This window comes from Anolis carolinensis, chromosome 2 (genome assembly GCF_035594765.1).
Source record: "Anolis carolinensis isolate JA03-04 chromosome 2, rAnoCar3.1.pri, whole genome shotgun sequence".
Taxonomy (NCBI): domain Eukaryota; kingdom Metazoa; phylum Chordata; class Lepidosauria; order Squamata; family Dactyloidae; genus Anolis; species Anolis carolinensis.
In genome coordinates this window covers 8,908,376-8,922,030 of record NC_085842.1, presented here as the reverse complement: position 1 = coordinate 8,922,030, position 13,655 = coordinate 8,908,376, and the positions used below count along the sequence as shown (strand labels likewise).

Sequence of the window (13,655 nt, the reverse complement as noted above, 5' to 3'; positions counted from 1 at the left end):
TTGGCACGGCACCCAATGTGTCCATCACCACCGGGACCACCTGCACTGGTTTCTGCCAGAGTCTTTGAAGTTCAGTCTTGAGGTCCTGATAGCGGCTGAGTTTTTCCTGTTGTTTTTCGTCAATGCGACTATCACCTGGGATGGCGATATCAATGATCCAAACCTTTTTCTTTTCCACAACTGTGATGTCTGGTGTGTTGTGTTCCAGAACTTTGTCAGTCTGGATTTGGAAGTCCCGCAGTATCTTTGCGTGTTCATTTTCCACAGCAATTACGATCTGCCAACTGCAAAAGGCCACCCTACTGGGATCTGCACGCATCATCCGAAAATACATCACACAGTCCTAGACACTTGGGAAGTGTTCAACTTGTGATTTTGTGATATGAAATCCAGCATGTCTATCTTGTTTGCTGTGTCATACAATAATAATAATAATAATAATAATAATAATAATGATAATAATAATTTGATACACAACAAGATTAGTACACAGCAAACAAGATCACTATGCTGCCTTTATATTAGATCATACATCGGACACTTCCCAAGTGTCTAGGACTATGTGATGTATTGGCGAATAATGCGTACCGATCCGAGTCGGGTGGCCTTTTGCAGCCAATTGCTTTTAAGTGCTGGCCAAGGTCTTTAAGCACTGTGGTGGAGGCTCCTTCTTTGATGGCTTTTAAACAGAAGTTGGATGGCCATCTGTCAGGGGTGCTTTGAATGCGATTTTCCTGCTTCTTGGCAGAATGGGGTTGGACTGGATTCATTTATTGTTGTAATGTATTAGAAAACACAAAGAAAAAACTTGGCATGATACTAAATGTCCTTTGACCAGTAGCTGGCCACTTGGAGTGCCTCTGGTGTGGCTGTAAGGAGGTCCTCCCTTGTGCATGTGGCAGGGCTCAGACTGCATTGTAGTAAATGGTCTGTGGTTTGCTCTGCATCTCGTGGAGCCAGATCACAGTCTGTTCAGATCCTTCCAAGTCGCCCCATCTTCTGTGTGTCCAGGGGGGAGTTTCTCATCCGGCGTCAGCCACTGATTGAGGTTCCAGGTTTTAGCCTGCCACTTTTGGACTCTTGCTTGCTGAGGTGTTCCTGCGTGTATCTCTGTAGATCTTAGAAGACTATTTCTTTATTTAAGGGGTTGGCATGCTGGCTGATATCCGAACAGACGATGGGCCAGAGATGTCACTGCCTTGGTCTTTTCATTGCTGGCTGCTACTTCCCGGCAGATGTCAGGTGGTGCCGTACCAGCTAAACAGTATAATTTCTCCAGCGGTGTAGGGCGTAGGCAACCTGTGGTGATGTGGCATGTCTCATTAAGAGCCATATCCACTGTTTTAATGTGGTGAGATGCATTCCACACTGGGCATGCGTATTCAGCAGCAGAGAAGCAAAGTGCAAGGGTAGATGTCTTCACTGTGTCTGGGTGTGCCAGTCAGCATTCATACAATGTTATTTCTCATACCCACTTTTTGCTTGATAGTCAAGCTGTGCTTCTTGTAAGTTAGAGCACAGTCCAGGGTAACTCCCAGGTATTTGGGTGTCCTGTAATGCTCCAGTGGGATTCCTTCCCAGGTCATCCTCAGAGCTCAAGATACTTGTCCGTTCTTAAGGTGGAAAGCACACGTCTGTGTTTTAGATGGATTAGGGATTAGCTGGTTTCCCCTGTAATAGGCAGTAAGAGCACTAAAGCTTTGGAGAGCTTCTGTTTGAGCGAATTAGCCATCTATAAAGATATTGCCCAGGGGACGCCCGGATGTGTCACGAACCCACAAGGTCTCTTCCAACTCTATGATTCTATGTGCCCAGTGTGCCAATCACCACTGGGACCATCTTTACTGGCTTGTGTCAGAGTCTTTGCAGTTCGATCTTTAAATCCTCGTAATATTTAAGCTTTTGCAGTTGCTTCTCATCAGTTCTACTGTTGCCTGGGATTGCAACATTGATGTAACGAAGTATGACCGGCTGAGGTTCTTTCAGGCGGGGGGGGGGGGGGGGGATCCTTTTATATCCCACCGCTGCCACCGATTGCGGAGAGGTGGAGAAGGATGATGTTTTTATTAATTAATTATATTATATATATAACTATATCCGCTGCCACCAGTTATTAAAGATGTCTTGTTTAAACACTGCCGCCTGATGTTAAGGGGATTATCAACTCTTGCCACTCTCTTCAGCTAACCCAGTTGGCTCCGCCCCCTTCTCCATGGCAACCAACTCTGAGTGCTGAGTAACTGAAACATTAACCCTTTTTAAAACACAGTTAAACATGGCATCTGTAAATAAAATATCACACTTCGTTACACCTCCCAACCTATAAAGATTATTTTTGACTTTTCTACAACCTAGAATAGTCAAAAATAATATGGATTGCATCTAAAAAATATACAATAATACATGTTACATACATTTAACATATAATCTTACCATACTATCATGCAACACATAAACCATAAATACAAACCTTCAATGTTGCATGTACACATAACATATTCATATCTTACCATACAATTATGTAAGTAATATGCATAAACACTTCTATACACATATCCAGTCTTACCATCTTTTCTGCCGTTAAGATTCACAAACCCAAATCAAAAGACATTTAAAACACATTTTCCATATATCATATTTCTAACAATTTAACCTCTATCCTGGGTTATCCCCCAAGTCTTTATTTATACACTGGACCAATCAACCTTCCGATATTCAGTACATTTCATAGGGATCTTCTTCTCCAGCCCACTTGGTACAGTTCATTGAATGTTCCAGAAGTTAACATGTTGTTGGGGACAATTATATTTTCTTCTCCACACAATATCATGAACTCCCTTTGTCCCAAAATGTCTTTTACGAAACTTCCAAGAGTCATTCAAGAAATCTTGCGAGACATAGTTCATATACTTCCGTAGAATATTGAAAGTAAACTGCGAAACTCCGACTCGTAGGGGCCTTTAAAACTCTCTCTGTCGGAAAATAACCTATAGAATCATAGAATCATAGAATAGTAGAGTTGGAAGAGACCACATGGGCCATCCAGTCCAACCCCCTGTCAAGAAGCAGGAAATCGCATTCAAAGCACCCCCGGCAGATGGCCATCCAGCCTCTGCTTAAAAGCCTCCAAAGAAGGAGCCTCCACCACTGTCCGGGGGAGAGAGTTCCACTACCGAACAGCCCTTCTCACAGTGAGGAAGTTCTTCCTGATGTTCAGGTGGAATCTCCTTTCCTGTAGTTTGAAGCCCTTGTTCCATTGTGTCCTAGTCTCCAGGGCCGCAGAAAACAAGCTTGCTCCCTCCTCCCTATGACTTCCCTTCACGTATTTGTACATGGCTCTCATGTCTCCTCTCAGCCTTCTCTTCTGCAGGCTAAACATGCCAAGCTCTTTAAGCCGCTCCTCATAGGGCTTGTTCTCCAGACCCTTCATCATTTTAGTCGCCCTCCTCTGGACGCTTTCCAGCTTGTCAACATCTCCCTTCAACTGTGGTGCCCAAAATTGGACCCAGTGTGATTCCAGGTGTGGTCTGACCAAGGCAGAATAGAAAGAGGGGGAGCATGACTTCCCTGGATCTAGACGCTATTCCCCTATTGATGCAGGACAGAATCCCGTTGGCTTTTTTAGCAGCCGCATCACATTGTTGGCTCATGTTCATCTTCCTCTCCACAAGGACTCCAAGGTCTTTTTCGCACACACTGCTGTCAAGCCAGGCATCGTCCCCCATTCTGTATCTTTGATTTCCATTTTTTCTGCCGAAGTGAAGTATCTTGCATTTGTCCCTGTTGAACTTCATTTTGTTAGTTTTGGCCCATCTCTCTAGTCTGTCAAGATCGTTTTGAATTCTGCTCCTGTCTTCTGGAGTGTTGGTTCTCCCTCCCAGTTTTGTGTCGTCTGCAAACTTGATGATCGTGCCTTCTAACCCTTCGTCTAAGTCGTTAATAAAGATGTTGAACAGAACCGGGCCCAGGACGGAGCCCTGCGGCACTCCACTTGTCACTTCTTTCCATGATGAAGACGACGCATTGGTGAGCACCCTTTGGGTTCGTTCGCTTAGCCAATTACAGATCCACCTAACCGTAGTTTTGTCTAGCCCACATTTTACTAGTTTGTTTGCCAGAAGGTCGTGGGGGACTTTGTCGAAGGCCTTACTGAAATCCAGGTACGCTACATCCACGGCATTCCCTGTATCGACCCAACTCGTAACTCTATCGAAAAAAGAGATCAGATGAGTCTGGCATGACTTGTTTTTGGTAAATCCGTGTTGACTATTAGCAATGACCGCATTTGTTTCTAAGTGTTCGCAGACCACTTCCTTAATGATCTTTTCCAGAATTTTGCCTGGTATTGATGTGAGGCTGACCGGACGGTAATTGTTTGGGTCGTTCTTTTTTCCCTTCTTGAAGATAGGGACCACATTCGCCCTCCTCCAATCTGCTGGGACTTCTCCCGTTCTCCAAGAACTCTCGAAGATAATTGCCAGTGGTTCTGAAATAACTTCCGCTAGTTCCTTCAGTACTCTTGGGTGTAGCTGATCTGGCCCTGGGGACTTGAATTCGTTTAGAGTGGCCAGGTGTTCCTGGACAACTTGTTTCCCTATTTGGGGTTGGATTTCCCCCAATCCTTCGTCCATTCCATGTTGCTGAGGTTGAAGATGGCTTTCTTTTTGTGAGAAGACCGAGGCAAAGAAGGCATTAAGTAGTTCTGCCTTTTCCCTGTCTCCTGTCGCCATCACCCCATCTTCTCCTTGCAATGGCCCTATCGCCTCCTTTTTCTTCCTTTTTCTACCAACGTAAGCAAAAAAGCCTTTTTTGTTGTTTTTATGTCCCTGGCAAGCCTGAGCTCATTTTGCGCTTTAGCCTTGCGAACCTTTTCCCTACAGGAGTTGGCTATACGTTTGAATTCTTCTTTGGTGATTTCTCCCCTTTTCCACTTCTTGTGCATGTCACTTTTGAGCTTTAGCTCAGTTAGAAGTTCTTTGGACATCCATTCTGGCTTCTTTGCACTTGTTTTTCTTATTTTTCTTCTTTGTTGGCACCTTTGCCGGTTTCTTAGTTCGCTGCGATTGGCGATGACCCACAGTCTCAAGATGTCAATCTTCTTCTTTCCTCTCATAAAGGTGTTCTTTGGTCCCATAGGCTCTCCTGCAAACAGCAACTCAAACTGACCAAATCTGGTGTTTTCCTGAGGTAAATTTTTTCCTGGCCACAACTGCTGACCATGCTCTGTACTTGCGGTGACCAAAGAGGTAACCACTGAGCAGATAGAATCATTTGAAGACTGTGAAGAGGCATCCAGACTTCTGCCCTTTGTAGTACTGGACTTTATCTGCAAAGTCTGTCCTGACCAACTGCCATCTTCCTCCAACTTCTGACTCCTTATACCAACATTCATCTCTTTAGAGTGCTCAAGCAAATCATTTTCATTAATGACTGGCACTTCTAAATCCTCCATTACTACAGCTTGCTCTACTTCTGTGTCATTATGGCACTGAATAGGAATCTCAGCCACTGGTGACTCATTTACCTCAGCCACGCAATGAACTCCAAGCTGTACTTGAAATATTTGCCATACTCCACAACTTTTCTTTCAATCAACTCATAGTCCACTTTATCCATGCGATACTTTTTTAAAGTCTGAGTTTCTGAATCCGCAAAAAGTTTCGCATTATCAATGGGTCCTGGGTAGTGATCAGGCTTTCCCGCATAATACAGGTCCCAGCGTTCAAAACCCACATACCTCTTCCACTTCATGAACCACTTATAATCAATCAGGCACCAAGAATCCCCTGGGCACAATGGTATTTTCAGAAGTGGTGCGAGCTCAATCCGCTGCATCTCCACATCCTCCTTAGTGTATTTACCGTGTTTGCCTGAAAATAAGACAGTGTCTTATATTAATTTTTGCTCTCAAAGATGTGCTAGGTCTTATTTTCAGGGGATGTCTTATTTTTCAATGAAAAAGAATTCACATTTATTGTTGAACAAAAAAATGAACATTTATTATATACTGTACAGTAGTTGTCATCACAAACCAGCATAACCAGAAAAACTGTGAATCCTATCAAGAATTTCTTGTTACTACCAATATTTCCATGCACAACACTCTATGTACGTACATTTACTGATCCTGCAAGTTCTGGTGATTTGTTTGGCGGGCGCCGGGCATGCTTCCAAACAAAAACTTTGCTAGGTCTTACTTTCGGGGGAGGCCTTATATTTAGCAATCCAGCAAAACCTCTACTAGGTCTTATTTTCTGGGGATGTCTTATTTTAGGGGAAACAGGGTAGGAAACCTCTTTAAGGCTAAATCGCTAGGATTAATAATGGGAGTCCCTGGTTGTGCCACCACAGAAGGCTGAGAGAGTGTCAGTTTCTGTCTTTCCAAATCGATCTCCATCTTTCTCAGCTCTGCCTGTCTCTCTCTCTCCTCTGCTTCCTTCTCCAATTTCTTCATCTCAATCTCTGCCTGTCTCTCTCTCTCCTGTTCTTCTGCTTGTCTCTTTTTTCCCCTCAATTTCCATCTCTGCCTATCTCCTTTTTTCCTCCATTTCTAATTTCTTCATCTCTAGTTGATATTTCATCATCATCTCTGACATGGTGGTCTTTTCCTGTCTTTTGGTGGCCATTTTCTTCAAATTTTACCTCACAATTTTCAGTGAGCGATCTCAGGCACTAAATTAGGGATGTTACACGTATCCCGCCGCTTGCCGCCAATTGTAACGAAGTATGACCAGCTGAGGTTCTTTCAGGTGGGGGGAGAATCTTTTTATATCCCACCGCTGCCACCGATTGTAAAGATCTAAGAACGACTGAGGTTTTATAATGCTGCCACCAAATTACAAAGGGGATCATCAACTCTTACCACCACTATTGGAAGATTTAGCCACTGGCTACTTAGAGAGGAGACTTTTCAAATTTTGTTTTTCTTTCTTCTTCTTGTTTATTCTTAATGTGTATATATGACAGAGACTGAGATGTTTGAAGGAATAAAAATCACATTTATTTAGGCACAAGCTTGATGGTCACAATTCTCACTTAGAGGCACTTTCCTTAACAGTTGCAATAACAGAATGAGGTGATTCAAACTTCCTAAAACGTCAGTTCTTTCTCCACTAACAGACTACCTTAAAATAAGCAACCAAACTTATTTTAAACTGACTCAAATAAGCTCTCGAGCCTCCCTGATCCCCTCAACTGAGAATCAGACTTCCCTGTACCTTATCAGGGCACAGACTACCTAAAGTAACCCAAACTTATTTTAGAATTGGCTCAAAATCCCACATTTGAGCCCCCCTGATCCTCCAACTTAGAATCGGACTTCCCTGTGGTTCGCTGACCACAGACACTGACTGACTCAGTTTTTCCCTCCAAATTCTGCTTTCTTTTCAGCTAACCCAGTTGGCTCCACCCCCTTCTCCATGGCAACCAACTCATGGTGCTGAGTAACTGAAATATTAACCCTTTTTAAAACACAGTTAAACATGGCATCTGTAAATAAAAAATCACACTTCGTTACAATTGACAATCCATATTGTCTGAGTTCAAAAGTTCCAGAGTAGTTTGACGTGTTCATTTTCAGTAACTTTTTCAGGCTTGTGATCCCACCAGTTCTTTGTCACCGGCAGATGGTATTTGTGGCACAAGTTCCAGTGGATCATCTGAGCAATGGTATTATGTCTCTGCTTGTAGTCTGTCTGTGTGATCTTCTTGGAGCATCTGAATATGTCATCCGTTGTTTTGTCTGCTCCCTTGCAGAGTCTACGCTTGGGATCTGTCCTTGACTTTTTAATTCTGGCTTTGATGACATTGGTTCTAATTGGGCTGCAAGATTCAGGGCCTCAGTCTCCTTTTTCAAAGTTCCATTTGTGACCCACATCCATGTTTTTTCCTTGACAATTTTGCTCTCAATTTTTTTCCAGGAACTGTCCATGGAGAGCCTTTTTGCCAGTTTTGTTCTAGCCTATCAAGCACTGGATGAGCTTTCTGAGTGCTCGGAGGATGAGGAAGGGGATGATGGGTTGCAACCTGTAATGTCTGAGGAGTCTGTGGAAGATAGCAGGGGCCTGGAGAGGGATGTTTTGAAATCTCCAGGCCATTCCCAGGCAACGGGAGAAAGTGATATCAGTTAACATGAAAATAGGCCAGAGTAGCCGTCGGAGGAGTGAAATTAGGAGGCAGAATGTAAAACAAAGACAAACTTGTTTTTCTCAGGGGCTTAGAGACAAGGAGAGAAAAAGCAGGTGTGTGTGAAGTGATATCATGGGAGGGATTGTGGCCTTTTAAATGGTTTCTGGACTCTTAGGCCTTTCGTGGGAACAACGCTGTAAAAAGGGGAAACAGCTCCCCGTTTCTAGTCCAAAGTTCCTGATTCCTGTATTTCAAGATTCTTGGTTTGATTCCAGTTTATGACTTCATGTTCTTGGAGAGTTTGTCTTTCTTGTGTTCCTGTTTTCATGTTTATGGAGATAACTTTTAAACAATATCCTGCTTGAGGATTCTTTTGCTTTGTGTTAACTCAGGACTCTGTGGATTGCTTTTTGATGCCTTGGTTCCAAAGCAAATGAACTCTTGATCTCCTTGGGAATTACTTTTTGTACTTTTGCTGCTGATTTTTTGACTTGTCTTTTTCCTTTTATATTTATTCGTTAATAAACGTTTACTTATTGGATTAGTAGTGGATTGTCATCAAATTTTTTTTTGTTTTTCTGTCCAGATCATCCAGCTCTGCTTGCGTCCAGTTCATAATTCCAGCCGTGTATCTGATGACGGGTATGTCCCAGGTGTGTTGATGGCCTTGATCGTATTTCTGCCATTTAATTTGCTCTTCAAAAATTTTCATACCCTTTGGACATATTATTTGCTGACCACATTGTTCACATGTCTGAGCTTGATATTGTCTAGCTGTAGTATGCCCAGATATTTATAAGTTTCAGGCTGATTGCACTGTATGGTTTCCCATTTGGCATCTCTGTCCCTCACTGTGAATAATTTATTATTATTAGGGTTCCAGTATCTTAATGTTCCATAATCCCTCCAGCATATTTTTAAAATTCTCTTATTAATGCTAGAAAGCTTCAATGGATAGTAATGCCATTTCTGGATTGTTTTCAGTGTGTTATGATTTCAGCTGACACTAATTTCTAGGGTATGGTAGGTTTTTTCCAAATTGAGTTCCTTTTGATTTCATCTATTTTTATCCCCAAGTCCGATTCCCAAGCAAGCCTCATCCCTTTAGACCAGGGGTCCTCAAACTTTTTAAGTGGAGGGCCGTTTATCATTTGGAAAAAAAATCGAACAAATTCCTATGCACACTGCACATGTCTTATTTGTAGTGCAAAAAAATCCCCAGCATTTATTTGTTTGTATATTTACTGCATTTATACCCCACCCTCTTTCACCCCGAAGGGGACTCAGAGCAGCTTACAAGTTTTATGTACATATACAATAGAGTCTCACTAATCCAAGCCTCGCTTATCCAAACCTCTGGATTATCCAAGCCAGTTTTGTAGTCAATGTTTTCAATATATTGTGATATTTTAGTGCTAAATTCATAAATACAGTAATTACAACATAACATTACTGTGTATTGAACTACTTTTTCTGTCAAATTTGTTGTATAACATGATGTTTTGGTGCTTAATTTGTAAAATCATAACCTACTTTTGATGTTTAATCAGCTTTTCCTTAATCCCTCCTTATTATCCAAGATATTCGCTTATCCAACATTCTGCCGGCCCGTTTAGCTTGGATAAGTGAGACTCTACTGTAATATATTATATTATTAGCATAGCACAATATTAGCATTATTTATTACTATATTGTACTATGGGGCCTCCGGTGGCACAGTGGGTTAAACCGCTGAGCTGCTGAACTTGTGGACCAAAAGGTTGCAGGTTCGAATCAGGGGAGCGGAATGAGCTCCCGCTATTAGTTCCAGCTTCTGCCAACCTAGCAGTTTGAAAACATGCAAATGTGAGTAGAAAAATAGGTACCGCTCCGGCGGGAAGGTAACGGAGCTCCATGCAGTCATGCCCATGGCCACATGGCCTTGGAGGTGTCTGTGGACAACGCCGGCTCTTGGGCTTAGAAATGAAAATGAGCACCAACCCCCAGTCGGACACGACTTGACTTAACGTCAGGGGAAACCTTTACCTTATTGTACTATACCAATATACTGTAATATTATTAGTAATATTACATTTGATATATAATATAATAAATATTGTTATATTGTATTATTATTAGTATTATATTGTATTACATTCTAATATAATAATAATAATAATAATAATAATAATAATAATAATAATAATAATAACAACAACAACAACAACTTTATTTATATATCGCCCTATCTCCCGGATGGGACTCAGGGCGGTTTACAGTCATAAAAGCAACACAAACATTACATAACAACATAATACACATTATTAAACAAAGTAAAATAATACAATTATAACAATAAATCACACTTACATGACCAGATCAAGTAAATATTCATATCAATATTATATGCATACATAATATATTATATTATTACCATAGCACAATATTAGTAAATGAAAGAACAATACATTATTTAAAAATAAAAACAATTGTAACCAACATACAGTAAACCTATCAGGATTTCAATGGGAAGTGTGGGCCTGCTTCTGGCCAATGAGATAGTCATGTTAAGTAGGATTGGGTTGTTGTATGTCTTTCGGGCTGTGTGGCCATGTTCCAGAAGTATTCTCTCCTGACGTTTCGCCCACATCTATGGCAGGCATCCTCAGAGGTTGTGAGGTGCATTGATAGACCACATCAACTCTAGTTTCTGATACAGAACATATGGCATCCAGTATTCCCCATCTGCTCACCCACAGAAAACCATATTTAATAATCTAGAGCGGCAGACCTTTTAGATCTTGCGGCCCATCAGTGGGCCATGGTCCACAGGTTGGGAACCACTGTTATAGATGCATGGTTTTGGGCTACTGTAACTTTTAAATTATCCAGCTTTTAAATCAGGGGTCCCCAAACTAAGGCCCGGGGGCCGGATGTGGCCCTCCAAGGTCATTTACCTGGCCCCCGCCCTCAGTTTTATAATATAATATTTTATATTAGTTTTAATAATATAATATATTGTATATACATATAATATTGATAATAATATTATCATTTTATACAATATAATACTAATAGTAATACCATATAATAATATTAATTATATGTTATATATTACATATTATATAATAGTACTAGCTTTGCCCGGCCATGCGTTGCTGTGGCTTATGCTTTCAGAGTGTTGCTCTTTATTTACTGCCCTGATTTTAGAGATTATATTGTTCTGTATTATTATATCACAGTAATTATTACATATTATATTTATAATCTTCTATTATCTGCTTAGAACTGGATTATATGAGGCTCCTTCTTCACAGCTGTCTAAAATGCACACTGAAGTGGATTATATGGCAGTGTGGACTCAAGATAATCCAGTTCAAAGCAGATAATATAAGATTATAAATGGGTAATATAGCTGTGTGGAAGGGCCTTGAGTCTACACTGCCATATAATCCAGTTCAAATCAGATAATCTGTATTTTATAGGTAGTGTGGAAGAGGCCTAAGTGAGGCCTAACTCTGCCTGTCCCCTGGGCTGAGTGGGTTGCTAGGAGACCAAGTGGAGCTTAGCCTTCTAACTGGCAGCAATTGGATAAAAACAATTCTTCCTCTCCCTCTAATTAGGACTTTATTTTTCTTTTCTTTTTGTTGTATGAACGTAGAGGCATGGATGAGGGGTTGTGCTGCCAAGTTTAGTGTTTCTGGGATGTGTAGTTTTGTTGTTTTGTCCTAGGCCGAAATTTCATTACCCTTTTATATACAGTAGAGTCTCACTTATCCAAGCTAAACGGGCCAGCAGAAGCTTGGATAAGCGAATATCTTGGATAATAAGGAGGGATTAAGGAAAAGCCTATTAAACATCAAATTAAATTATGATTTTACAAATTAAGCACCAAAACATCATGTTATCCAACAAATTTGACAGAAAAAGTAGTTCAGTACGCAGTAATGTTATGTTGTAATTACTGAATTTACGAATTTAGCACCAAAGTATCATGATATATTGAAAACATTGACTACAAAAATGGCTTGGATAATCCAGAAGCTTGGATAAGCGAGGCTTGGATAAGTGAGACTCTACTGTATATAGATAGTGGTATAGTTCAACATAGTAATATATAATGCTAATGTGTTATGCTAATAATATAATATATTGTATGTACATACAGCTGCTCTGAGTCCCCTTTGGGTTGAGAAGGGTGGGATATAAATGTAGTAAATAAATGCAGGAAATAAATACAGTAGAGTCTCACTTATCCAAGCTAAACGGGCCGGCAGAAGCTTGGATAAGCGAATATCTTGGATAATAAGGAGGGATTAATGAAAAGCCTATTAAACATCAAATTAGGTTATGATTTTATAAATTAAGCACCAAAACTTCATGTTATGCAACAAATTTGACAGAAAAAGTAGTTCAGTACGCAGTAATGTTATGTTGTAATTACTGTATTTATGAATTTAGCACCAAAATATCACGATATATTGAAAACATTGACTACAAAAATGGATTGGATTATCCAGAGGCTTGGATAAGCGAGGCTTGGATTAGTGAGACTGTACTGTAATTAATTTTAGACTTAGGCTCGGCCAAAGTCTGACATGACTTGAAGGCACACAACAACAACAACAACAATCCTAATTAACTTGGCTATCTCATTGGCCAGTAGCAGGCCCACACTCTCCATTGAAATCCTAATAGGTTTATGTTGTTTAAAATTGTTTTCATTTTTAAATATTGTATTGTTCTTTCATTGTTGTTGTTGTTGCACTACAAATAAGACATGTGCAATATGCATAGGAATTTGTTTTTTTTTTTTTTCAAATGATAATTCGGCCCCTCAACAGTCTGAAAGATTGTTGACCGGCCCTCTGCTTAAAAAGTTTGGGGACCCCTGTTTTAAATCATTCAGTGACTTAATATGTTCTTTGGTTCTTAAACTGATTTGATAATAAACTACCCAGAGATCTTATGATATTAGATGAGATATAACCATTTTAATAGTAATAATAATAATAATAATTGTGTTTGTGACCTGCTCCCCTTCACAGCTTAGAGTGGAACAATCTACATATATTACATATATTAAAATATGCAGAACAAAACATTAAAACACCAGTACTAGCAAAATAAATTTAAAATTCACATTTTAAAATCATCTGGGCAAGCCTGCTGGAAGAGAGCGTTCTGTCATTGACAGATGGTTTAGCTATCGGATTTCTTCCGCTAGGTCATCCCATAGTCCAGTGCAGCCAACAATGAAGTACTGCTTCTTTTTATTCACTTTGATATATTATTTATTTTGTGCATTATCACACCTTTCTTCTTAGCAATTTAAGGCAGGCAAGAATTTTTTAAACATAAAATACAACTCATTAACCACTAATAAGAATAGTTTAAAACAGAGGACCCCAAACCTTTTGAACAGGGGGCCAGATCACGGTCCCTCAGACCGTTGGAGGGCTGGACGAAAGTTGAAAAAAAAGAACTATGAACAGGCCCGGCCCAACACAGGACGCTAGCTATGCCCCCGCGTTGGGCGCCATGTTCCC

General features: G+C 40.5%; 5 protein-coding genes across 7 annotated transcripts in view; all 5 read left to right on the top strand.

Moving 5' to 3' along the window:
• Positions 1 to 13,655, top strand: part of LOC100562976 (zinc finger protein 658B) — a 488,523-nt gene that overhangs the window by 61,494 nt on the left and 413,374 nt on the right. The gene's annotated exons all lie outside the window — the stretch shown is intronic.
• LOC134296944 (zinc finger protein 239-like) overlaps positions 1 to 13,655 on the top strand; it is a 74,884-nt gene that overhangs the window by 8,969 nt on the left and 52,260 nt on the right. The window contains exon 2 of the mRNA XM_062973136.1: positions 8,714 to 8,780. The gene's annotated coding sequence lies outside the window, so the exon portion shown is untranslated. The remainder of the gene's footprint in view (positions 1 to 8,713; positions 8,781 to 13,655) is intronic.
• Positions 1 to 13,655, top strand: part of LOC134296957 (zinc finger protein 24-like) — a 206,608-nt gene that overhangs the window by 176,433 nt on the left and 16,520 nt on the right. The gene's annotated exons all lie outside the window — the stretch shown is intronic.
• Positions 1 to 13,655, top strand: part of LOC134292312 (zinc finger protein 883-like) — a 38,331-nt gene that overhangs the window by 8,974 nt on the left and 15,702 nt on the right. Inside the window, exon 2 of one of the 2 annotated variants that reach the window (XM_062973054.1) lies at positions 8,714 to 8,780. The gene's annotated coding sequence lies outside the window, so the exon portion shown is untranslated. The remainder of the gene's footprint in view (positions 1 to 8,713; positions 8,781 to 13,655) is intronic. The other variant, XM_062973055.1, reaches the window with a different exon arrangement.
• LOC100558638 (zinc finger protein 239) overlaps positions 1 to 13,655 on the top strand; it is a 33,046-nt gene that overhangs the window by 8,993 nt on the left and 10,398 nt on the right. Inside the window, exon 2 of one of the 2 annotated variants that reach the window (XM_062973130.1) lies at positions 8,714 to 8,769. The gene's annotated coding sequence lies outside the window, so the exon portion shown is untranslated. Of the gene's footprint in view, positions 1 to 8,713; positions 8,781 to 13,655 lie in introns of both variants that reach the window. The other variant, XM_062973129.1, reaches the window with a different exon arrangement.